At 43.0% G+C, this 26,368-nt stretch overlaps 1 long non-coding RNA gene across 1 annotated transcript; it reads left to right on the top strand.

Moving 5' to 3' along the window:
• Positions 1–7,579: 7,579 nt before the first annotated feature.
• LOC119497367 lies at positions 7,580–23,251 on the top strand. The gene is made up of 5 exons (XR_005208908.1): positions 7,580–7,819; positions 9,529–9,574; positions 12,823–13,102; positions 17,975–18,241; positions 21,511–23,251. It is a non-coding gene; the product is annotated as an uncharacterized LOC119497367 (long non-coding RNA).
• The last annotated feature ends 3,117 nt before the right edge of the window (positions 23,252–26,368 follow it).

Genomic DNA, 26,368 nt, shown 5'->3' with positions numbered 1-26,368 from the left:
CAAAAGCGGATCTTTTACTCTGATGTCCAGCCGCTCATCCGGACAGTAATCCTGCAGGATGGCACATTTAAGAAAGACTTTGCTTTCTTTCTACAGGCCGCGTTTTATCTGTGGCATCAACGACAAAAACCTTTTTTTTTCCTTTGCCTGCTCGACGCTGCAGAGAAGCTGATGCTGATGCTGCTGCTCGAGGTTTGGGTGCTTTTACGCAGAGAGGATGCTGGAGGAGACTCTGACTTGGAGGTGAGTCTGGAGACGCAGCAGCTGCAGCTCAGAGATGTCAGAGAGCCTGGAGCTCTTCTGATGCAATATGCACGAGAAAAATGGAAATGCAAGATGGCAGCACATAAAGGAGGATGTTAGACTTCATATTACAGGCTAAAAAAAAAAAAGACTCCTCAGAAGGAAAAGCAAGCACTTATTCTCTCTTGGGAGAAAAGAAGTTTTGGCCCCCTGACAGAAATATTTATGATCTGCAAGATTTAATGTGTCAGTGCAAACAGGTTCACATTTAAGTAAAATGGGAAATATTTCATCTTTATAATTAAAAACAAAAGACACCAATGTTCCCTGCTTAATGAATTATATGGTGGACAGTGGTGTGTGTGTGTGTGTGTGTGTTAAGGGGGGTGTTTAGGGGGGGTTAGTCTGTCTGGTTTGGCACAAGGAGGCTGTTTGGCCCCCACGGAGCTCCAACAATATGGGCAGATTTTGAGGGACAAAAGATCCAGAGCTTTTGGGTTGCAGAGCACGTCTCTGACACTGGGACACACTGGTGCACTGGGGATACTGGGATGTTATAATGGGAGACGGTGAAGCAGAGTTTTTGATGTGACAACAGTTTACCTGTGCAGCTGTACAACAGGTATAGCAGGATTTATATATAACAGTAAAAGTCTTGATTAATGTATGAAATTCAAAAGTATAAAAGTGCAGTTCTTGCATAGGCCGACACATTTCAAAAATAAAGGTGCCAAAAGACACATTTTAAAGATGTGGGTGTGCAGGGGGGCAACATTTCTTTGTCTGATGGAAGGTGATTAACACCAGAGGTCTTTAATCACTCAACAAGGTGTTCACTTGCACAGTTTGTTACGACCTAGCTGGCTAGGGGAAGGGGAAGAAGCATAAAACCAGTTGGAATTGGTAAAATCAATCAGTCAGATCAACATTATTTTGCAGACTTTGACTATTTGTTGTGTTTCCTCTCCACATCTCCATTGTTCTACAGAACCGTTTGTTTCATATAAAGCTCGTCACGACATGCCAACTGAAGATTTAAGATAAATGAATCAAATATAATGCAGAAACACATCAAAAATGGAATGAAATGTGACTGTATGAAGTGCATTTGACCCCTGTTGGTTTTATACAAGATCCATGTTGCATAGAATCAAAAGGTTTGAGTGAATCATCCAAATCCTGGCAGAAAAACATGTTGTAATTATTTGTCATTTAAGAAAATCATGTAGTTTATGATAAAATGTATTAACACAGTCTGTTAAAGATTAAAAAAGATGCTCAACAACAAATGTGTCAGTGGAACAGTATGAGCTGTGAACAGACGGAGCAACATGAGGATCATAGTGAGGTTCAAATCCTCAACAGAACAACCAGAATGTTCCAGTTACAAGAGATGGAGGAAGTGTGGAGTCTTTTCTTCACACAGTGTGTGCCGTGTGGTGAGCTGGAAGTCTGAATTGTTTCCTATAAGAAGCAGACCTCATTTGAAATTAGTACTAAATAGATTGTATTTTCTCTTCATGTACAAATTGTGTACTAAATGTAGGTGCTTTATTTGAAGTAAGGTCAGTGAAACATTAAACAGAACCTGTTCCTATCATTAACCAAAAAATAAATCATTTTTGACATTTTGTTTCTATGGCTGTCCCCTCTCATCTGGTTTATCTGAACCGGACTTAATGGTCTTAAGAATACACTAGAACCTTTACTGGGGGGAAAAAAGAGCAACCTAGACAACAAACCAACAAAAAACAAGAAAAAAAAATCTGTACTGAGATCTGAAACATTTGCTGCTTTCTGCTTCTCGTCTCTGCACCGTTGCCCGAGTCTTTTTTTTCTTCTTTTCTTGGCCCTGGTTCTCATTCATGGAAGTGTTTTACATGCTGGTCAGCAGCTGAACTGGTTCAGTGCAGTCAGTCAGTCAGTCAGTCAGTCAGTGTGTGGGCTGTGAACACATCCTGCTGCTGGTTTAAAGACACAATCTGACATCCAAATGTAAACAAGACAACAACACATAAATCAAATTCAAAGCACAAGACAGGAAGCTGCTGGCACGCCCACATTTGATTGACAGGTGTTTTAGTAAAAAGGGACTTAACGATGGATACATCTTTTAGTTATTAATCTCTTCAAAGCAGGAACAATTTAAAATGTTCAAATTTGTTTAAAATTGAGAAACAAAATGTTTATTTTTCATTTCTCCTCTTTTATATGAGTGTGAATACTATGGTCATTTATGAAAGATGGGGCCTTTAATATTCTCTCATAGAGGGTGGCCAAAATAACAAGAACGCTTGCCAATCTAGTGCAACCAAATACAACAGCTCTTCCTTAAATACTGTAATGATGTTGTTAATGTATCTGACGGTGTGAATTCAACATTGTTGTCTTTTTAAAACCTTCTTCACATTGTCAGGTGTTTACTAAAAATATGTTTAGTTACAGGACAGTATTTTTGTGTCACTGTACTTTCCTTTTAACTTAAATCACTTTACAATAAAACTGTGATTCTTTTAAAAATATAAGGAGAATCTTTTGATTTGTGCAACTTAAATAGAGTCAGATGTGCATGGAGGACGGGTCAGCCCACAGTGTCTTTGGTGGCTATGAGCGGAAGATAAATGTGCTTTTTAAGAGTTCAGCATCTTTGGTTGTTGTAAAGGTTTATGTTAAACCATCCATTTGTTTTCTGATGCTTATTGATATCTACAGGACTGGCTACAGTATGTTACACTGTCCATTAAATATTAGAATGTCAAACGTTTGCTTTGAATAGGCACATTTTTGGAGATGTTGATAAAAATAGGCTGAATATTCTCGTGAACTTCTTATGCTGTCATTCATCATCACTTTTCATTGTTCATATCAGCTGCAGAGATTCTGGTTCCTCGTGTTGCTCCTGTACAGTAGGAGCCTCAAATCTGCTGCATGAATCCGTCGGCACAATTGATGTGAATGTGACCCTCAAAGTGTTTTTAATCCAGCTGGCAGCCCAAAGCGCCTCAACACAACCCAGAGCCTGAAATCACTTGTTGATCGGCCAAATGTTTATCTAATACCTGCACAGTTAGTAGTTGTATAGTTTAAATGTAGTTGTTAGCATTACAGCAACAGTTTAGGGCCACAACAAATTGTTATTTTCATTGTGGATTAATTGGCCAATTATATTCTTGATTTTAAAAAAATCTAAATCAGGATTTCTGTCACTGCCGAGGGTGATCTTCAAATGTCCAGAGGTCAAAGATATTCAGTTTACTGTCATATATAATAAAAGCAGCAGATTCTCACGTTGAGAAGCTGGAACCAGTCAGAACTCAAGTTATCACAAATTGTTGCGGATTCATTTTGACTAAAACCATTAATGGTCTTCAATTTCACGGTTGCAGTTAGAGACAGTGATGGGAGATAATACTGTATTTACTCCACAACTGTTATTTTAAGATACTTCACTTGAGTATTTCCATTTTGTTCTTTTACATTTCTACTATTTGTAGCTACAATGCAGATTATAATTTTTATATACAAAAAATTATGCATTGTTATAGATTAAACTACCCATCAGTATATTAAGGAGTTAAAATCTGTTTAATGCATCACAAAGAGACTCTAAGAAGCTATACTTTTAACACTTAGGTACAACAAGTTAAAATCTGAATATAAACCACCTTTACTTATAATAGAGTATTTTTATTACATTATTGTATTTCTAATTTAGTAAAAAGATGTGGAAACTACCCCTGGCTGCAAATATGTTCACAACTATTATGACTACACTTTTAATTAAGGACACAATACAATTGAATTTTTATTTATTTTGTCACGTAAGTTATTGCTGTCATAATTAAGCTACAAAATGCAGTTCTAGCTTTTTGCATAATTAAAGTTAATAACAAAGTTATTGACGTTTCTGCAGTCGCTGTTACATCCTAGCAGTTAAGTCCTAGCAGCTTTTGCACATATTTATGGAAAGTTGATCCCTTTTCTCATTTATTGTGTCTTTTTTGTCCTGATAGTTCAGTGTTTTTTGGTATTGTTAATGGCCTTCTTTTTGCTGGGTCCTGATTCCAGTAAGCCTTTGAGTGAACTCTTTGTCATGTTTCTGGTATGTCTGTCTCTTGTCTGTGCTCTACATATTGTCAATACGGATGTCATCCTCTATTTTGCTGCAAAACAAATCTACCTACGGGTACAAATAAAGTCACCTGATCCTGAATTTATATCATTCTGCATCTTAAAAATCCTGCATCATAATTCAGTTCCTGGAAAAAATGTCTCATCCAGAAAGCTGGATTTGAATCTCAGTGGTGCAGAGTAAAGTGGATGGAGGAGGAGGAAGAGGAGGTGGTGGTGAGGGGGGGGGGTGTTTAACCGCCAAACCCTGCAGGAATGGCCTGATGGGTGTTAATGAATTTGGGATTATGTATTCTATATCACAAGTATATATTGCTGCACTTGGCTACAGATGCACCAATACATTATATGGTGGTAGGTTTATGTCCAAAGTTACCCAACATTTACCACAGCTACCACAGTCACGTGACACTTGAATGAGGATAGAGTTTGGTGCAGAGTAGAGTGGATGGAGCAAGAGCAAGAGGAGGAGGAGGAGGAGGAGGTGAGGTGGGGGTGTTTAACCGCCAAACCCTGCAGGAATGGCCTGATGGGTGCTAATGAACTTGGGATGTGCCACCACAATGCTGAGCGGCCTCTGGTCCACCTCGGTGCCCGGGTTCCCATGCAGCCGATGGGGGAGGAAGAGGAGGAGGAGGAGGAGGAGGAGGCTGGATGGTGCACCCAGCAGCCTATTGTGCCAGGTCCTTAGCCCATTAGCCACCACCAACACCAACCACTCCGCTTTCCCAAGAAGGAGCTCTCTGCCTGCCTGCCTGCCTGCCTGCCTGCCTGCCTGGACTCGGTAACCAGGCATCGGAGAGAGGAGGAGGAAGAGGAGGAGGAGGAGGAGAGAAACAGTAGCCTTATTTAGAGTTTGATCTCCAGGAAAGCGTCCAAAATTTGGAGAGAAAGAAAAAGGGGAGACATTGGTTAGGCAGAAAGAGAAATAACCCCCCCGACAACAAACCAGGGGGCTGACAAAGTTGTCTCTTTGGCAGTCAGTCGCGCCTCCTATTGAACCAGTAATTTATTCAAAGGAGATTTTTATCCCCGAGATCTGATTATTATGATAATCAAGTGACCCAGACCCCCTTTTTTTTCTTGGCTCTTGTCTGCAGGGCTCTCTGGGCTCGGCGGTGACAGTAAAAGCTGATTTTGCACGGTTCTTCACCCCCCCCTGGTCACATTCCTGGACTCCTCTGTATCAAAGACGCACACAATGAGAGTAAGTGGATGTGCGCACTTGATCCAGGCGCATGAAGGAGCGCGCAGGCCGCAGTAGACTGATGCAGGGGGCTTTGTGTCAAACCAATACTAGTAGCCAGACAAGATTACACCAAACTGTTTTTATAATCCCACATGGGCCACAAAAACGGGGCTCAAAAAAACGACACACTTGATAAAGTGAAACTCACGAATAAACGTACAATGGAGGCAGCAGAGAGGATGCTGCATGTGTGGAGGCGCTTTATGGTGCCCATTTGTGCGTAATTAAGGAGTTAATTATGAAATCTGGCCATCAGATGTGATGCTATATGAGGGTGGATGCCTGTGTTTTGCTGTTTGGTTTATTCTCAAATATAAAAATCTGACAAAAATAAATGTAACATGTATTTAAGATTATTAGTTTTGCAGGATTGTGATCCAGAGAACTTGAGCATCCATGCTTATTCACCACCATGGAGGCAGCAGAGAGGATGCTGCATGTGTAGAGGCGCTTATGGTGCCCATTTGTGCGTAATTAAGGAATTAATTATGAAATCTGGCCATCAGATTTGATGCTATAGCATCATGGTTTAATCTTGTTATAGATTAAACTACCCATCAGTATATAAAGGAGTTATAATCCGTTTAATGCATCACAAAGAGACTCTAAGCAGTTCTACTTTTAACACTTAGGTACGAGTTATAATCTGAATATAACAACCTTTACTTGTAATAGAGTATTTTTATTACACTGTTCTATTTCTAATTTAGTAAAAAGATGTGGAAACCACCCCTGGCTATACAAATATGTTCACAACTATTATAACTACACTTTTAATTAAGGACACAATATAATTGAAGTTTGCTATCATAATTAAGCTACAAATGCAAGTTCTAGTTATTTGTCAGGGTGTCATATAGTTTGAGGGTGGATGCCAGTATTTTGATAAGTCTGTTTGGTTTATTCTTAAATATAAAATCAAACTAAATGCAACATGTATTTAAGATGATTAGTTTCCAGGATTGTGATCCAGAGAACTTGAGCATTTATGCTTATTCACCACCACATCTGCTTTCATTTTTAATACATATTATTAATATACATGTGTATGTGTATATACTGTATTATATATATATATATTTTACTCATTTATTTTCTTTTTGTTTTCTTTTTGTTCCCCCTATGCTCTACACATAAAAGGAAGGATGTCTGTATGTGTTTAAGAGTAGATATATGTCATATATGACCATCTAGCCTCATTCAATGCCGAACACACACCCATTATCCACATCACACACACACACACACACATTATTCAACCTGCTTTTATCCCCTTGTGTTGTTTTAGTTTAGTTTAGTTTTGTTTTGTACTTTATTTGTCTTTCTCTGTATAATATATGTTGGTCTTTTTTTTATATATGTCCCTGCACATATCTTCACTTGTTTTGTAATCACTTTATAACACAATAAAAAAAAGAAAAGATTATTAGTTGCCAGGATTGTGATCCAGAGAACTTGATCATGCATGCTTATTCACCACCATGGAGGCAGCAGAGAGGATGCTGCATGTGTGGAGGCACTTTATGGTGCCCATTTGTGCGTAATTAAGGAATTAATTATGGAATCTGTCCATCAGATTTGATGTTATATGAGGGTGGATGCCAGTATTTTCATAAATATGTTTGGTTTATTCTTAAATATAAAATCCATCTAAAAAGAAATGCAACATGTATTTAGATTATTGTTGGGATTATTATAGGGATATTCCAGGATTGTGATCCAGAGAACTTGAGCATGCATGCTTATTCACCAACCACGTCTGCTTTCATTTTTCAGAGGGTGGAGACAAAACACAGACCTGCATCGTGTCATAAAGGGGAGGGGTCTTGGTGGCAGTATATGTTTTTAGAGCAGGCATGTTTTAAGTTCATATTACATCTGATGCGAGGGATGGAGAGTGCGATGGCAGCAGAAGGGGTGGTGGAGGAGGGTGGGGGTTTGGAGGAGAGATCCAACCTCCGCGGGAAATAATGGGGCTGATAATAAAACAGGGGGGAAAACCCGTCCGAGGGAAGCTGAATGGATGGAGCCAGAGAGACGTCACGACCAGCCGCAGCCATGAAGACTGAGCGGTCCAGCCTCCAGGATGCTCAGTCGCTCTCCATCTCCAGAGCTGCGAGCTTCTCTCCTCTTCTCTTCTCTTTTTGGAGAGCGGACCTCTGCAGCAGCAGCGACTCGCAGACGACGATGCAAGGCGTGAGTATATGAAGTATAAACTGTGTTTTTCCTTCAAAAGGGGTTTGCATTGAATGAGAAGGTCAGGTGTAGGAATATCGGCTGAGAAAAACCCGGAGGAAATCGCGTTTTGCATCCAAACGTCGCCAAGCTGCACACACATAACGGAGCAGGATGTGTAGTCTGGATGTGGCAACCTGCAGGCGAATATGGGCGATGAGGGTTTGAGCAGCAGGTTCATCAGATCTCAATTCTTATTCTTATTTTCTGTCTTGATGCTCTGATGAGTGTAAAAGCAGGAGGAGGTGTTTTTCATTCAGAATGGCAGCTGCATGTTGGCAGCATACGAGGTGGAAACATTCTGCTACAGCACACAATATGCACATTTTGTCTTTTATTTCATGTTCTACTTTTCAAAACTGCATGGGATGCTTTTAGAGATATAATATAACTCAAATTCATTCATGCATTCCTCACATGGAGTATGGGATAGTGCCCATGCAGGCCCAGTGAAAGGTCACAAGATGCAGAAACAAAACCTGCACTCTCTGGTTAAAGATGATGAAATGTATGCAACTTGTAATCAGACGTGTTTTTTTTGGCTCTGCTTTGAGAGGGAGAACAGCCTCAATGACGCATTGTGTGCACAGGATTTCATATGCACCATTCACAGGGAGCCACAAAGGCCAAAAAAAGGCGCTTCCAGACACCCTGATTTCATTTCCCATACATACAACACCTCCAGGCACTTAGCAGGGTCACTCCTCCAGCTCCTGGAGAGTCAGGCAACATATGGCACCAACAAGCCACCCAATATGACACGATCAGGGTCTGCATGCGGACAAAAAAAAGAGAAAACTCTCTTTTTCGGTCTCTTTTTTGTTGTCCGAATTAAGCCCTTGCATGCAGGACTGTGTGTGTCCATCGTGCTCAGATATGAGGATTACCAGCAGACAGGCCTGCATATGCATGCGTAATAAAACAAAGTGGTGGCGTTCACACCCATAGCTGGAGGGATAAAGGGATCACAAGGCCAAATATCCAGTCCACAACACGTGTGTGCACCGAGTATGTACGAGGCCTGTGACTGAGGAGCTTTGAGGTTGGGGGGGTTGGAAGCTAAAAAAAAAAAAAAAAAAAAAGGGATTATGCAACGTTTCACATGATGAACATGAGAGAATTAATGTGTATGTACGCAGGGGTCAATGCATGAGGTGGAGAAGAGGAGGGAGAATCTGGAAAATGAAATCTGCAAAAAAAAATGTTAAGGCAATATTACAATTTGGAGTTTAATTTTTTAAATTGAAGTTAGACAATTTACTGTCTATTTATTTATTGAACTAGCAGCACAACATCAGAACACACTCACACATACGGAGCCAAAGTTGTGTGTGTGCCATTGCAGTGTATTTTAGAGTGATCATTTTGCAACACCATATTCCTTTATGCTGCACAAAGACGGACGGTTTTGCATTATGTTATATGTGACAATCCTCGACGTTATCCATGTGCAGTAAGAATATACGCGGCTGAGGTCTGCACCTTTTTTACGCCCATCATCACTGTCCTTAAAAAAAAAACACTTTTCCTTAAAAAAAGCAGTTTGCTGATTGTCTTTGCTGTTTGAACGGAGGCTGTAGTATGTTAAAATGTTAAAATGGGGCAATTTGGCTCCTCTGCGCTGTTTAGTCCATTTGAAGAATAAAATGATTGTCTCTTTTTTTTTACAGGGATCCCTGGAGAGACATTCAGCGGCCTCACAACACGTGGCTTACTGTAGGTAATATGGGCTACCAGCCCTCACTGTCACACACACACACACACACACAGTAGTCCATGTTGGATATTTTGGAAAGTTTGTGGAAATAATATATTTTATATTTTAAGAAATAATCACTATATATGATGGTATATAGTCAGAGTGAAGCAACAGTAAAGTTGTATGATTTTAAGGTAGAGTAGAGTTTATTATATGTAAAAACATGTTTTCTAAAGATTTAAACACAAATATGATGAAAACAGACTCTACCCAACATGCCAAACATTTTGCCATTATTTTTTAAAATTCATACACTATCAGTGATGTCCAGTAGCTTTTGTTTTATTACATACAGGATGTTTGGAGAATGTTCTTTCTGCAAAACGTCATTTTCAGTTAATCAGCTTCAAGCACTACAGTGTGGCTGTGAACACTTAACGTGTGTGTGTGTGTGTGTGTGTGTGTGTGTGTGTGCCAACAGGCCTCCTCAGTCACCTCACTGTGCCTCTTCCATTCTGGTTAATTGTCAGAAATACACACATCCACCTTTAAATATCGCTTTGAAGTGTGCGTAAAATACTCAGGTGGTGCGTAAAACTCGTGCGTAATTGCCTTTGTTGCCTCAAAATGCAGCAATTCAAGCTGATGAATTCAACCTGTGTGATAAAAAAATGGCGTGAAATGAAACGTTTTTTACCACGTGGTTTTAAATCCGATGATAAACCAATGCGACTTTATATATTAGGAATCAATTTCTTGCTAATTCTGCACCTTGCCATTAATTATTTCAAATTAGAGGCGCTGGATTTGTTGACGTCATGCGCGTCTTGTCCAATAGCACACAGTCTGATGAGGTTTGTTTAAACGGTGGAGAGAAAGAACCTGCAACTCGACTGATGCTTTCAATGCTATGTTTGGATTTTTTTTAATCTGGGCTCAGGTGAGTCAAAGAGAAGAGGCCGCTGTGAGTGCAACACTGTGGGGGTCTTTTGGTTTAAACTTTTTGCAGAACAGAGACACTTTAACATCTCCACAAAAGCTCACAGCGTGAGAGTAATTCCTCGGGTGAAATATATATTGAATATTGTGAGGTTTTAAACCCAGAAGACAAATATTAAAATTGTATCAATTTATTAGAATGATATAACAGCAGCACGGTCACGAATAAGCCAGTGTTAATGAAAGGACCATTAATGATAATGGGGAAATAAGTGCAATCTGCATGTAATTATCTTTCTCTTTATCCAGCTTGGAAATCGTGAAAATATATCTGATCTAAAAACGAGTCATAAAGCTCACAGCATAGTCTGCAGCGATTAAAAATCCTTAATGTTAATATTGCATCATTCCCATGCAGCATGATATAGTGATGAATTACTTTAAACACCAAAGGGAATTATGTTTTTTTTTTTAAATAGTTAATAGTAAATTAAAACATTTTTTAAAGATTTTCAAATATAAATTAATTGAATTTTTCAACATGTTGCAGCTTATTAATGCACATTAACATACTGTGAAATAATAATACTGAAGCCATCATGTAATTAGGGTCATTATTATTTTTTTTACTTTCAATATTTTGTATTTTGTAAAAAAAAAAAGAATTATCTGAACTACTGGCCCTTCTGATAAAGCTATTTATGAGGGAAACATGTTCATATTTTTTTTACGTTTATGATGTAGTATGTGTGTGTGTGTGTGTGTGTGTGTGACTGCACATATCTGTGTGTGTGTGCATTTGTAAGCCTGGGTTCATATCCGATATTGTCTGCAATTATGCATCTAAACATGTACTCATACAAGCTACATCGCTTTCGTGTGTGTGTGTGTGTGTGTGTGATCCAGTCCAGTAGCATTCTGGGAGTCGAGGCATGTTTCTGCTCTCGAAGGGCCTCACTTTGTCCTTGTGTATTGAAACAAAGCACCTTGACGAAGATCCGTGTTAAGGTGACAGCCTTCTGAACAGCAACAAAACACCTTTTTTTTAATTTTAAATTGACATAGATTCAGAGAATAGAAGAAAAAAAAAAAGAGCAGGTGCTTAGTGTAACCTGAAGGGAGAACAATGCCAGTGGGATCTGTTGTTTGCTAACAGGGATGTAGCCGTCTCTGCTAACGCCTGCATGTTGCCAGTCAAGTCGTGTAGTTCGAGTGTTGAGGTTTGAGTGTGATAGAGGGCGAGAATATTCTGTGCCTCGCCCCCCTCTCTCTCATTCTCCTTCAGTATCTCTCCATCTCTCTCTGCTCTCAGTCAGTAGAGCTTTACTTGGCTGTGGTGTTGGTGGGGGAGGAGCCTGCCACAACAGGGATCTGGGCACACAGAGCAGCTTTAATTAGAAGGGGCCTTGTGCCATGTGCCACCACAGCGTGAGCGAGGAGTGTGCTACAGCATTGTCTATACCCGTACATGTGACTAAGTGTTTCGCGTGCGTTTTGCTTAATTTTTCTGTGTTTTTGTGGACATATTTGGGTGTGAAAGGATATGTCCATGACATGTGCTTCGTGCTCCAATATCTCTGAGGGGTGTGTGTATTTGTATTACATCACCGTCGGTGTATATGTAATGCATGTATGTACGTCTTAAACCCCTCTATCTTGCTTTGACGCCAACCTCGAGCGCGGGCCAACAGCTTTGGCATCAGATAATGTAAATGAAGACAAACCAGTTTCTTTTGTAGTCAAACAGCCAGGATCTTTTAATTTAAAAATGCATTTGGGCCGTGGCGGGGGGCGGTGTTTGAAGCCATCACCCTCCTATGGAGCCAGTCAGCGGGTGAGGCGGATGCGCCATAGGGATGGGCGCTGGGCCGGAGAAGGGAGGGTTGGCGCCATAGCCGGTTTGGACTGGTTCGACGACTTGCGTACATTTTTTTTTATTGGTGCCTCTCACTGATTGTTTGACTTTGGGGAGTTTTTGATATAGAGGCATTACTTGCGGACCAATCAAAGCTTTCTGTGAACAAAGGGAGGTTTCCAATTGGCCGAGGCGGTTTGAGGCGGGCCGAGGGGCCACTTGGTGACGTCACAAAACGAAGGGTCAGGACATTTAAGGGCCGCTGTAGGTTGGGTGAGGGAAAAAAGGCCCCAAGCCAGAAGAGTAACATCTTGTTCAGAGTTGGCGTCCACTGCTGGGTTTTTTTGCTCATTTTTGACATTATTTTTTACGCCTTTCCAAGTTAGTCTGTGATGATTCAAATCATGTAAAATGAAAGAGATGTAGACATGTAATCATGTGATTATCAACAACTTTCTCTTTTGCTTACAGGTCAGAACTCGGGCCATGTCACTTCGCCTGCAGCTTGAGAGGATGGGTAGCCTTAGGGGTTGGTTGTTATCTTTGGTTATCTAGCTGTATGAGTGATGTACATTCTTCATAAAGCTAGATAACCGAAAGTAACAAGAATCCCATTACACTCCTGAAAAGGCATCAAGACCCCAAACGCGCCTCCCTCCAAAAAAAGCACAAACTCTGCCACAAGAACTGCAACACGAGAGAAGAAGATGGACGTCATGTAAAAGGGGATGGGCGCTGAATGCAGCAAAAGGTAGGGTGCATGAACCTAACTTTACTGTAAGGCTCTGTCTATATCTGTTGTTTCCGATCCATCAATATTTAGAAATACAGAATATGGTTGGTAGGCATGTAAAAATAAATGGGACATTGCCGTACATAATGCGTACAGCTCCCTGCAGCCAGTGGCAGTGATCCATAGCAGTACGGTGGTGCAACAGGATCACTTTTAATCTAATAAGCCCCATGATCCTTGTGTGTGGGGCTGCATGCAGGGGCTTAGCCATAGTATCACATGGCCAGGAGTGACGGGCTTGCTGAAAAAGACCCATACTGATTCACCAAAGCCGGGTGGACTTTGACAAGTCGTTTAACAAGTCGCTGTTAACTAATCAGTTTGCTAGCCAGTTTGGTAAATTCTTTATTCACTTAACTCGATGAATTTCAGCTTTGCTGGTTGCATCTTTGGCATCAAGAGAACATGCAATATGAGAAGAATGTGGGCCTTTTATATCATAGGAGCTGCATACGGTGCTATGAATTATACATATGTTCCGACTTGGACGGGATTGTGTGAGTTAAGAATGCTCCCTCCGAGTTAATCCGGGCTCCCAACTCCCCGCCGGCACCTAAGCGAACAGACAAGAATTTGTTTGAGGCCAGTTTTGTTAAGTTAGCCGTTGTTGATTTTTTTCCTCCTTCCCACCTACTCCTTTCTCCCTTTTGCATGAAAAGATGTTTGATTTGGGGTCCTGGCCGTTGTTTGATTTGACGTGACAGTTGGCTTGGTTGTGAATGGGCCGTGGCAAAGCCTCCATTGCATGAGGGGCTACCATGTGGAAAGGCCTGATGGGATCTCGCTAATGCTGCTGCTGTGTGCGCGCAAGGCTCCGAGGGGGGAGTGGTCCAGGGGCAATCAAGCAGAAAGTGCCCCCAGTGACGAGATCCATGAGCGAGAGGAGAACAATCTCAGCCTTAAGGTTCTTTGCCGGGGCTCATGGTGTGGAGTAATTGGTCAATCAGATCTCCAACCTCAAGGCCTCTGATGGCTGATTGAAGGTGTGATTTCTTTTCTGCCCATCAAAGCTAGAGGGTCGCTCCTGCTGCGAGAGGCCGCTAAGGATTGTTCCCAAGGTCTCAAGGCTTTGGAGCTACAAGGCTAGCAGTGAACTCCAATTGTAATACATATTCCACATGGCGGTTTGCTGTCTCAACATGGCTCAGCTAAAACATCACCCTGGAGTTTGGATGTATTCAGCTTGACATGGTACAAATTCTAAACAGTTGTGCAGGGCCAAAGTGGAATTCCTAAAAGCGTGTGTGGCAACCTCACCTCACAATGTCAATCTCTTCAAGCCCTGCAGTTGTGCCTGCCTGCCTGCTGCATTGCAGGTGCTGAGTGTGACATTTGAGCTCTGGGCTCAGCTAGTCAGAGAGAGGAACGAGGGCCTTGACAGGAAGTGACAGCCGGAGATGTCACCTTCTTGGATGGGAAAGTAGTACCTGGTTCCTTCTCTATTGTGCTGCTGCCGACCTGTTTTTATTACAGCACAGACTTGTGAGTGTGACATGGCTTTGATCTGTTACTGTAAATGATAGATTAATGATTGTGCCCGACTTAATATCCGAGCACTTGCATGTCTGTGCAGGTGCATTTACGAATTTAACATTTAACCGGTACGAGGTGGGCACATTTTGAGCATTGTAAAGATAAATTGCCTCCTTGTGCTTCCTTTTTGTGTCAGTTACAGTGTTGCAGCTAAATGGGAACCGAAGTCTTGGACAGATTGTGTTTATACCCTAAGCAGTGCCCTGGGAGACGCATGTCATGGTGCAAATGCTTTGTACAGGCTCTGTGTGTGGCACAGTTATATCACTAGCACTTCACACTGGGGACCCCGGAGCAGAGACTGTCTTAGCTTCTGCCTCCGTGAAAATGGCACGGAGATTGGAGAGTTCCTAAAAAACACCTTAGGGCCTTTGCTCTCTCTTTTCCTGTGTCCCATGGCAGTGTCTGAAATAGAAAGAGAGCGCGAAGAGAACGGGTGGAGAAGGAAAGAAGGCAGGGAGAGGAACGAAGAGGAGGAGGAGGGTGGTGGGTTTGTCTTAGCATTCATGCACTAGGCAAGCAGATTTAGACTCCAAGTGTCAAATAGAAAAACAGCCATTGTGGTCAGGTCCTACTTGCCCCCCCACCAGTAGACTTTACAGTCAATAGAGCTAGTCCACTTGTCACTGAGGGACAATGCGCCCCTTTGCCTCCCTTTCACCCCTGCCGGGTCCGAGCAGCCAGACAGTTTTCTGAATAAGACCCAGTGATTCTTGCCCCCTTTTCTCTGCCTCTCTTTCTCTCGACGGAACACACCAACAGGGTTTGGAAAATGGCTTCGCTGTTGGGCCGGAGCAGAAGGCCAGACCCAGTTATTTTCTACAACATTGGAATTCCCTCCACCCCCCATACGCTCACAGAGAAATGAATGTATCTTAAGCAGTTGCAAAAGTCAATGGGCTGCCCCAGACAAAGGAGATTAAGTTTGGCAACTTAGCAGTAACAGGTGTACTTTGACTGTGTTCGGACCACACGGGGGGTGACTGCTGTTGTCTGACCCGTTGCCTCCCTGTTGGTTTTGAGTTGTGTTGAGATAAAGATGAAATTTGCTTTGTGTTCTCAGACGACAAGAACGCTTCAGACCTTGTCGACTTAGAAGTTTTAGTCGAGAGTGTGTTTGGCCTAGCTGTCTAGCACTGGCCTCTTATCATTTTTACTGCTTTTGAAAACGTAGCTCAGTTTTGCAACATTTCTCCAGTGATTTGCCAAGTTTTCTCCAAAGGGATTCTGCAGATATCTTTAGATCTCGAGCTGTGCTCACCCAAGGGAGCGAGTTAAGGGTAAACAATGTGGGCACACAGAGGAAGAAAGAAATATCAGAGGGAGTGCGGCACAGCGCTGGAGCATGAATACATTTTCACATTTAGAAGTGAGACAGTGATGTTTTAAGAGGGGAAATGTCTTTCAAAAGAGAATGAGTGAAGCCTTTTCTATCCATACCTTCAGTATTTTTCAACCACAATAAATCGAGCCATTCAGCAGCAGTATAAACAGACACTCTCAGAGCCAGAGCAAAACAGTGGATGCATTTGTTTGTTTCAGTCGTTAATAAAGCTTTTACCGAGAGCCTCGGTCCTCAGAAAAAGCCCATTCTGGTGAAATGACTTGGCAAAGCATCCGATGAAGGGTCTGTTCAGACTGAAGCTGCTCCCGCTGCCATTGTCTAGCTCTCTCTCACACACCTACGAGTCCAGAGTAAGCACACAATTTCATTGTTGCGTGAGCTGTTAATATCAGAGGCTTCACAATAGAGCCCATTCGCCATATTTGCATAAGGCACTTTTCCAACAAGGACCCGGAGAGGGCTTGAAAGCTGGCCCACTCCAGTGCCAATGGCAAAAAAATGTCAAGTGCCAATTAGGAGAGGTTTGCCACCATTCAGCGGTACCCCACCCCTGTAGTCCGTCCCCTCCCCGCTTACTCACCCAAACTCTCTCACACTCCAAGTCACCCCTGTTTTTACCACCTTATTCCAATTTCAGACGTAGCCTTCCCCTACTGACACCCAGAGACAAAAGCTGGCTCCCTCCTCTGCTGGCTAATGGAGGATCCTTTCTGCTGGGCTCAGAGTATTAGCAAAATCAGACAGCGCGCTCTGTTCACCGATTAGTCAGCTTTCTTTGTTGATTTCTTTGAATAGCAGGGTTCACGAACTATGCGGCTAAACCTGCGAGATATAGACTCCACCTGCTAGTGAATATTGAACTTAGCAAGCTGGCTAGATTGTGCTACTTTGGTTTTAGACTCGCAGGTTTGCATGCAGGTGTGAGTAATTGAGGGACGGAAAGACAGACGCTGATTTCAAGCAATTAAAAATGTTCCTTTTCATCTGATATCCACAGTGGTCGGTCTGTGTTAGTGCTAATAGCATTTAGCCACCTAATGACGTGCTTTAAGCAAGTACTGCTTATTGTTTTTTGCACTGATGCATATACGAATACAGAGCATCCTATGATGAGAATGGCTGCAGTCAGAGACGATTTGAATTGAGAGCACAGGCTTTGAGTCAGCTGTTAGCTATGAAATGCACAAAAACACCACAGTAGGATTCACCGGAGCTACGTCAGATTCAAGTTAGCTTAACTGGTGAGTGTCGACAGTGCCGAACAGCTGTTTACAATTCTACCGATGCTGAAAATGCTGCATTATTTCCACCAACGCTTGTCAGATGCAAAGAACGTGGTGACAGGAAGGTAGAGCATCACCAGTGTCCTTGAATTCAAGTAACGTAGTGTTTACATTCGGGAAGCCTGTGCTACAAAAAGGCAGAGGCATCAAAAAAATAAAAGAAAGCTGGTATCCGGTAAAATGACAAGAACGCAGCAAATTAAATTAAAAAAAATTAAGTCGTAGACACAATAAAAGAAAGGTAATCGTGTTTGTCCGATTGGGCTGCCGTTGTTTTCCAGAGAGCATTTACCTAACTTACCGCCTCCTGCCACTCAAAAGGATTTTTCTCTTGTCCCTTTTTCTCTTTCATTCTTTCATTCAATCTCTGTGTCGAGTTTTTTTTTTTTTCTTTCCCACCCTTGATTCTCAGATGGTTGGATCTGATTTGCATGCATTTGCATAATGAAAGTCATTTGCATGCTCAGGGGCAGACTGTACCATGAGAACAGACATGAAAAGGTGTGCGTGTGTGTGCATGCGTGTGTGTGTATACATGCATTCGTGTGTGTGCATGGCTTGCATTCGTATGCTCCCGTGAACCATACATGTGCGTTTTGATGGATAAACCACATTCTTAAAATTTTCCCTCTTGCCCTCTGATTTTCCCTTTCCCTGTTTTCTGTGCAGGCGACCACCACCACCACACCACTGAAGGAAAGCTGGCAAAAGGAGACTGAAAAACAGAGAAGAAGGAGGAGGAGGGGTTGCTGTTGATTCTGCCCTCCCTCTCTCCTCGCCCTCCTCTGCATCGCCTCTTCCCTCCTCCTCCTCCCTTCCTCCTCCGCTCCATCCTCAGCAGACTGCCCCTTTTTCCTGTACAGCGAGACGCAGCCCGCGCCACCATCTTAGAGCAACGCTGGCATGAAATGGAAGTGGGAAGACCAGTCAGTGCAGGTAACACACCAAACCCCACTGCGCCCGCCATGCTGCATCTTTCCACCGGCGCCATCCCGACTCTCCATCCTCTCCTCTTCCACCTCCCCGTACCCTCGCTCCCCCCGTCTCCGGCGGGCAATAGCCTCCGTTTTAATCACCTCGGATATGTTTGTTAATTGCACGATTCACGAGATGCACTGATGGGTGGAGGGGAGGGTGAGTTGATGTGGGCGGAGCGTGTTTTGTTATGTGTGTTCACATTAAATCACTCTGCTCTCAATGCCTCTCTCAGGAGGCTTTCAGTGGGCATCTGTCCTCTGAAGCGCCATGTTTTCTTTCCCGTTTGGGAATTCTCATGCCATCCTCACATGTGTGCCCCGACATGGCGGCGGCTGCCATTTTGGAGATACGATGCGAGCCGTGCCTTCTGGACAATAACAGAGGCACAATTCATAACTCCATATAGTTGTTCTCTATATTTTGGCCACAGACATAAAACAATGTGGTAGTTTTTAAATTATGTTTTTTTTTTGCAGACTGCTGTAGAAGAGTTATGACTTTTAGATTAGTTATAAAAAAACCTCTTCTGTTTTTCTTCAACTCCTTAAATGAGTTCAGGGGAAATGTCAAGGTGGGCACATCTGTCGAGTGGAAAGTGATGATATCCATGAACCTCTATTCACATTCTCATACAGGGACACTGCAGCATATAACAAAACCAATACAAAGCAGGAGAGAGACAGGAGAGAGAGAGAAATAATAGAAGAGATGGTGGAGAAGTGAGAAAGTGGGACCTTGATAGGCAGAGTCTCAGTACTGGAAAGCCTCTCTTTGTGCGAGTGGCGAGTGTTGGAGGGCAGTCGGTGCTCAGACAAGTCGAGTATTGTTCTCCCTGAGCGAGCTCGTTATAGTGCAGCATTATTCCAACCGGGGAGCTCCAAACTTTGAAAACCGCTTAAACCAAAACACCAATTAGCATTGGCTGGGCTTGATTAGGTAAGGCAGCCGGTAAACAATGCACGCCATTGTCCTGGCAACAGAGAGACCTCCCTTTGTTTGTGTCTGTGGTGTGGAGGTCAGAGAGACAATGCTAATGCTAACTTACAGAAGGGTGCCAGTCCATTAGGGCTAACAGAGAGACTGCAACTACTCTCTGATGGGTCAAGGTGAGAGAGGACTGTTGCTAAACACAGGAAAGCATCTCATCATTAAAGGTCCAAGGTGACGTTTTCAGGTTATAAGAGAATGTCAGAATGGAAAATCCCTAAAAAGTGTTTAATTTCACTGAAATCTTTCTCCTTAAATTTCAACTTTCCTTTCCAATATTTAGACTAAACCTCAAGTGATTCCAGTTCTCTAATTAGGTCATGCCAAGCTTTCTGCATTTGTATTTTTGACGATGCAGATTTAAAAAGCGGAGGCGTCGCTTGGCTTTCCCGAGAAGTGCTGTGGTAACTGTGTCAAACCCAAAGCGCCCTAATCACGGCCAGGCCTCCATAAACAGGTGGTAGATTGAGCGAAGGGGGCCAGGGCCGCTCTCAATTTACTGTGTAAATTATGCAGAGCCCAAAACAATGCAAACAGTAGACAGTGGAGTGGCTGGCGTTGGCTAATGAGATGATGAGAAGCCTGGGAGGGCTGGGAGCCAGTCGAGGTGAGGGGGTGGGCACGGCCGGCAGCTTGTGTCTGGATCTGTGTATTTGTGTGTGTGTGTGTGTGTGTGTGTCTCCGTGCGAGTGTGTGTGAGAGGAGCTTTGGCAGGGGAGCAGACACTGTCCCGTCTGCACAAACCCCATCGTCAGCACCCCTCCTGCCCAGACTGAGTGCTGCAGAAGGAGGGGAGGGTTAGCAGGCAGCTGGGGCACCCTGCCCCCATTGCTCCAGTGAGAGCACCAGCCTTGGGAACCTCTGTGGCAGGGGTCCCCCCCAACACTGGCACGTAGGGGCCCCCCAAAAGTCTGGCTGCAACCCCCCCCACCATCCCCTCCTCCCTCTTGTCTCCCCAACCACCACCACCACCACCACCACCCCTCCCACCCTAATGTGAGGCTGGGGGCCTGGGAAGGACTTCAAGTTCACGGCCAGACCTCCTATTGAGCTGACAGCCTGACTGTTTGCTCAATTCGGCTCCCTATTCAGAGCCGGGCTGGAGGGGGGGGTGTAGAGAAAGGGCTGGAGGATGAGGGGGGTGGGGGGGTGGTGTTGCTAGATGGGACACCGTAGCACTGTGATAGCTATTCATTCAGCAGGGGGAGACAAGTAAAGAGCGAGGGAGAGAGTGAAGAGGGATGGGGGGGTGGGGTTTTGAGTCGGGGTGCATAAATAAAAAGTGAGGAATCCAGAGCTCAAAGTTTGCTTTGAGCGGTGTGCGCCTCTCTCACACTCTTTTAGACTCTTAATTACCGGCGCCTTCCACTTTTCTCTCTCCCTTTCTCTAACTACCCCCACCCCCTCCTCATCCCTATCACACACACACACTCCTGAACACACACACACAAAATCGCAATCATTCTCATCATCCCCTCTATCCCCTGGTTTTATTAGGCCACATGCTGGGGCTGTAAATTTACCATTAACAAGCTTATTCACTGTAGTCCTCTCAACAAAACAAGACCATGATGCCAATAACTCAAAGCGACACCAATACCCGAAACTGCCTTTTATACCACCACCCTCCGCTGCTAGCCACTCCCTCCCTCCCCCCCCGCCTTACTCCCTGGCCGAGTGCACCCGCTCTGAACAACGGCGGAGTGCTAAATGCCAACTCTAACATGATGCTTGCTAATAGCTCAGGCGATGCTAATTAGCACGATGGTTGTTGATTTCTGCCGCCGTAAGCTGGACGGCCGCGTTATCGGTTCACTCTGCACTCGGTGACCCGCTGTAATATTTTAAGTTGCTTGTCTGAGCTGCTTGAAAATGTAACAAAAAAAAAAAAGGGGGTTTGATTGCCTTCTGAAGTCCAACTCAGCCTAGCTTAGGGTGTGTCACATGCTTCCTCTTTGTATTAGCAGCTCGTAGCGTACCAGGCTCCCCCGTTAAGGCCTTTCAACTTCAGCCCCAATCCCTTCAGCTGCGCTTACCTCGGCACAGATTTAGGGCACACGAGGAATGCCCCCGTAACTTATTTCTCATGTTTAAAGAACAAGCCTTCTTTTGATAACACCTAGATTGCCATTCACAGTCCACTGTCTCAAATAATTGATTTGACATTCACATGATTGGTGTGTTTAGACTCACTCGGAGGAGTCGAAGCCGCATCTTAATGTCATCTTTTGTCTTTACAGGTGAATGTTGTCGGTGCAGAGGGGGGATCCCGAACGGCTAGAGCAGCACACAATGGAGGGATAGCAGGACTCCTCCTTTCAGCCACTGACTAGACAAGGACGACGGCCGATGATGTCTGCACGTGACTCCTGCCGTGACTTTGGAACATCGCCGCGCTGTTTGTGCCTCTTCGATTGCTGCTGTGTGATGCATTATTTGACCCGAGCGGGACTGGTCGTGAACGCTTGTTTTAGCTGAGCAAACATCACGGTGGATTGTGACTGTGGGGGGAAACAACGCTCAGACAGACGGCGTGGACGAACTGCTTCATAATTGTTGTGATTCGTGAGGGGTGTGGCGTTCATTTTTGTAATTATCATTGTTATATATAAACAATAGACATGAAGCAATATAATGTGTGTTCAACTAACATAGGCTTGACTGATTGTATAGGTCTCATTTGATGAGCTGTAGCCCACGTTTTGTTCGATTTCTGTTTTGTTAATAGTTGCTAGGACTCAAAGACACGTGAATGTGAGACCCACGGCAGCAGTGAATAATACTGCACTGCGATTGGACAGCTCCATGTGTCAGCTGACACAATGGCGAAGGAGTGAGCTGTCGTCTTTATACTCTATGCAACTGTTTTATCTTTTTTTTTTTTTGGTTCGTCTTGGAGCCCCTTTCATCCTTACTCTGGATTTTTTATTTTGGGCTGCCGACATTCTTTCAGACATCATGAGGAGAAATGGTTTTTGAGGAGCCTACATTCCCGTTGTTAATATACTGATACAGAAATTACAGTCAGAGTGTGTGTGTGTGACAAATGACACAGCTCAGTTTCATGATGTATTGAATCTCATATTTGCAGCCTTAACAGACTTTGATTTGACTGTGCAGCCACGGAGCCACAGTGTTGAGTAAACGTGGACTCACACGTTTAATATTCCTGACGGCAGATGTGTGTTTGATCAGCAGGAAGTAGCTGAGCAGGGCTCATGGCTGCGTGTATACAGAACACGCCACACTATTAAAACCGTCCCCGGCGCTCTCTGAGACGCAGCAGTTTGGTTCATAGCAGTTACCTGCTTCACGGTAATGATACATCGTTGGGTGAGACATGACAAATACATTGGCTTCAAACACTGCCTTAATTTCCTGTCCTTGACATTAACACACACACGCACACACACTCATGCCCAAATGCAATAAAGCGAGTACTATCGCAGCCTAATTCATTCTATATTAATTTTCGGGAAGTGGCAAATTTTTTATTACGATTGATAATCTATGCAAATCTTTTAAATATTACTTTAAACAATCTATGTCTATGCAGTGCTTTTGCAATTGATTCAAGGGAGACTATCTTGGCCTAATTTAGAAAATGTATTCTTTTGATAATCATGCACATCCCAGTGCTCAAGACAATTACTTATCTGCCTGGATAAGCTTGAAATTATGTTCTTAATCTTTTGCACAAAAAAAAGTCACTCTTCAGATATCAGACCAGAGGCATGAAAACCATGAATTGTGGTCTAAAATAATGAAATCGGTTGCACTAAAATCTCTTTTTTTTTTTCCTTAAATGCAGATCAAACATATCTATTCAGCTACGCTTTCATGTAGCTTATTGTTTTACATCAGCAGCAATGTTTGTGTTGTGCAATCTAATCGCTGTGAATGAGTGTTCACCACATGTGCCTTTGTATGGAAAACTGTTGGAATAGTAATAAAGGTTTACATTGAAAACAATGGGAAAAATGGCTGTTGTGCATGTTTTTGTCAATTTGATCTGCATGTGATTAAGTAGCAGGATCATCTGGTGATTAATGGAAAGGTTGTACATTACACACACGGTGTCCTTGAGCACATCACCGAGCTTGGTTCTGTGAATCTATAGTGATGTCACTCAGTGAAATACATAAATGTAAATAACTGATAATCAACGCAGATAACTTAAAAAAACAAAACAAAAATCTAAATTTACTGAAGTGTTTTGCTTTTTTTTTTTTTCTAGCGGCAGTCACGTCTACAGAGAAATCAACCGCAATTCAGTTCCAGCATAATGTTACAGCCAAATGAAAAGATTATCACAATTCTCCTGAGATCAAACAATTTTCAAAACACCATCAGGGATGTGGGTTTATTTTCTGGAGTGTTTGGCATCATGATTACAAACGGAGGAAGACAGCAGAGCTCTGTTCTGTTTTAATGTATTAATCAGAGCAAAAACATTCTCTGTAGTGAAAACCCTGACCTCATTGAGTATTAAGCCAATATGCATCAACAAACACGCCATTAACCTACTGTTATTCCAAATCTGAGTAAAACAAAGAGCTCGGTAGACACTCTCAGCCAGGACTGTGCAGCACCGGTGTTGTGCAGGCCACCGTGTGCTCTGCAGAACACTTCCCCTGCGTGATTTGCTGTCTGACACCACATATGGCAAACGCGCCAACACCGACATATGGGCCCCTCACAATTCATTAGCATTGTCATGTAAAAGAGGGGTAATCCCACTGTAAAACAAATGAAATGTAACCCTTTACAGTACAGGTTGATCACGCAGCTCTTTTCATTCATTCCCTCTCTTTTATGAAGTCTCGTGTAATTCAATGAAAGAGGTTTTTAACGCGGCTCCAACGCACCCCCTTGGGTGTCTGCATCCTCGGTGCGTACAGCATGCGGAGGCTTTACAAGCCGCTCTCCTCTTGTTTACAGCCGCGCTGCGTGCTGAAATGAGCCGTAGTACACATAAACAGCAGCTCCATGCAAATATTACAGTGCCCTTATTAACCAGGGCAGGCTGCAATTACATTATGTCCCTGGCGTTAACATCCAGAGAGCGAGCGCCGGTCCTCTGTGACAACTCCCCCTCGCCCCGCAGTGTTTCTTGGCGGCGTTATGGCCCTCATAATCTGATTCACAGTTTTTTGTCATGCTGCCAAGAGGCAAGCTGCATTAGCCAAGCACTATAGGCCTTAATGAACTGAGTGTCAATGTTAAGCACACTAGAGCATAGCTGGAGTGACGGCGTACAACCAGGCTGTCATTTGCAGCCATGTTGGATCACGGTCTAAGTTATAGCTGTTCGCGCTCAAAGGTTTGTCAGGTCTCTGAGAAAAAAAAAAGAAAACCCCAGCCTCCATTATGCTTGATGAAGGATAGAAAGAGTTGGAGCTGCTCTTATAGAGGTATAGGGTGTGGCTTCTGTTTGACATAAAGCACAAAATGGCTGTTTGCTACATCCCATCTTGAAAATGAAGGGATCAGATTCCAAGATGGCGCCGCGGTGATACTGTCGTCGCTCAGATCAGATCGGATCCATAAAAAAATGGAAAGGCCGGACAATGATTTGATGGACAAGTGCACAAGGGCCGGTGGTGGGGGGGTCCAAAGTGGAAAATGGCGGGTTTTGGTTCACGTCCAAGGTTTAAGAACTCGGGTGCTGCTCCTTTCACAAGTTCCTCAGAATCGTCATTGGTATGCAGGAATGCGCCCCCAGTAGGCCATTCTGTGTGGTTTTGGAGGGAAACGTGTTTGCGACCGGTCGCTAGGACAGAGGATGTGTGTGTGTTCTTTGGATCCGAACGTGGTCAGTGCCAAGAAAAAGTGGGCGTGCGTCCAGATCTGTCCACCTTTGTGAGCTGCCTCCCAGCGGTGCTGCCCGGCAAATCTGTTCAGTGAGCAAAGACAAAATGGCTTCAGACGCTTTGAAGGGTGCGTCGTCCTGTGAAACGTTCCAGTTACAATAAATATGGATGATGAATGAGCTGGATTGTGTCGGGTGAAGACTATCAAGACTATCCAGATACTCGATTGTCACAGTTTAGCCCCTTGTACACATAAACTGCACCACTGACCTGGTTAAAGTTGTGGTTTTTGTTGCTCATGCATGATTCCATTTCGAATCATTTTGACTGCTCCACTTAGATTACACAATACTTGCAGGAAACTGCTTTATTTTTGCTAAAATTACATTATTATCATTTGGTAATGAGGCTGAAAGAAGAGAAAATTAATAGCCCAAGAGAGTGGTGCATTCAGGTGTTACCCTACATTTTGGGAAAATGAATAAAATGTCTCTTGTCTTCTGTGATTGGTTCACTTGCTCCAGGTTAAACCATCATGTATTGAACTTTGAACCTCTTGTATGCTTTACCAGGAAATGTTGCTGCTTTAAATCCCAGCAGAGAAAATATCTGGAACTCTTACAAGCATCTGAGGTGTCAAACAAAGAGCATTACAGGGAAAACTGATTTCATCACAGCAATAATCACAACACATTTATCGATTTGCAGGTCGAAAGATGTCATTTTAAAGCCGCTAAATTTGGTTAAACATTTAAAGTTTTTTAGAAATCTGTTACAAGTTACAGTTACATGTAACTAGTTCAACCAGTGGTGGAAAGTAACAATGTGCTTAGGATTTTTAGGTATACGTATTTCCATTTTTATGTTTCTGCTCCGCTACATCTTTGAAGGAAATATGCATTTTTTTACTTCACAACTTTTATCTGAAAGCTGTGGTTACAGTTTACTTTGCAGATTATGATTTTACATACAATGCATGTGATCCCTTTATGGAATATGATGGGATTTTATAGATTAAACCACCCAGCAGTGGTACAAGTAAATACACTCCACCACTACATTAATGCATGAAATAATATGTAATAATATAACATTGATATGCTCCATTCTGCTTTTACGTATTTGTTGCTGATAATATTTACACTCTTTTACTTCAGAAAAATGCAGGACTTTTACTTGGTAATGTGGTACTTGTATAAGTACTTCTGGCTCCAACAGCATTTAAATGACTATTTCTTTTTTTTTTATTTATAATTTTTTTTTTTTCAAAGATTCAAATAGGACA

The sequence above is a fragment of the Sebastes umbrosus genome, chromosome 11, assembly GCF_015220745.1.
Source record: "Sebastes umbrosus isolate fSebUmb1 chromosome 11, fSebUmb1.pri, whole genome shotgun sequence".
NCBI lineage: Eukaryota > Metazoa > Chordata > Actinopteri > Perciformes > Sebastidae > Sebastes > Sebastes umbrosus.
This window is presented reverse-complemented; position numbering and strand designations above follow the sequence as displayed.